The sequence below is a fragment of the Morone saxatilis genome, unplaced genomic scaffold (assembly GCF_004916995.1).
Source record: "Morone saxatilis isolate NCDOM2014 unplaced genomic scaffold, NCSU_SB_2.0 Contig12, whole genome shotgun sequence".
Lineage (NCBI taxonomy): Eukaryota > Metazoa > Chordata > Actinopteri > Moronidae > Morone > Morone saxatilis.
Genome location: NW_023339674.1, coordinates 3,176,176 through 3,176,524, shown reverse-complemented (window position 1 = coordinate 3,176,524; position 349 = coordinate 3,176,176). Strand labels below are relative to the sequence as shown.

General features: G+C 43.0%; 1 protein-coding gene across 1 annotated transcript in view; it reads left to right on the top strand.

Moving 5' to 3' along the window:
• Positions 1 to 349, top strand: part of LOC118322042 (regulator of G-protein signaling 8-like) — a 9,368-nt gene that overhangs the window by 4,150 nt on the left and 4,869 nt on the right. The gene's annotated exons all lie outside the window — the stretch shown is intronic.

Here is a 349-nt window from a genome sequence, read left to right as displayed (position 1 = left end):
AAATAGACCAGAGGGAACACCGTAAATGCTTGATGATTCCCTGTTTGCCTGTTATGTCTGCTTTCCTGTGACCACAGCTATTTGGGGACTTCTTTAAACAGCAGGTGTGGGTGTGTGTGTGTGTGTACACTCATTAGACTGTGGGTTTCTGTATGAGTAATGTTTTTGCATACGCACAGATGGACCATCCCCTCTGCTCTGCCCCAGCTTTATTAGGTAAACAGCAGAAATGAGAAGGGTGGAAATAACATGTCAACGTGACATAGGCCAATAGAAAAACATGCCCTTTCTCTGTGTTATCAGTGGGGGAACACATTAATTGATCACTTATCTTGACTGATGAAAACAT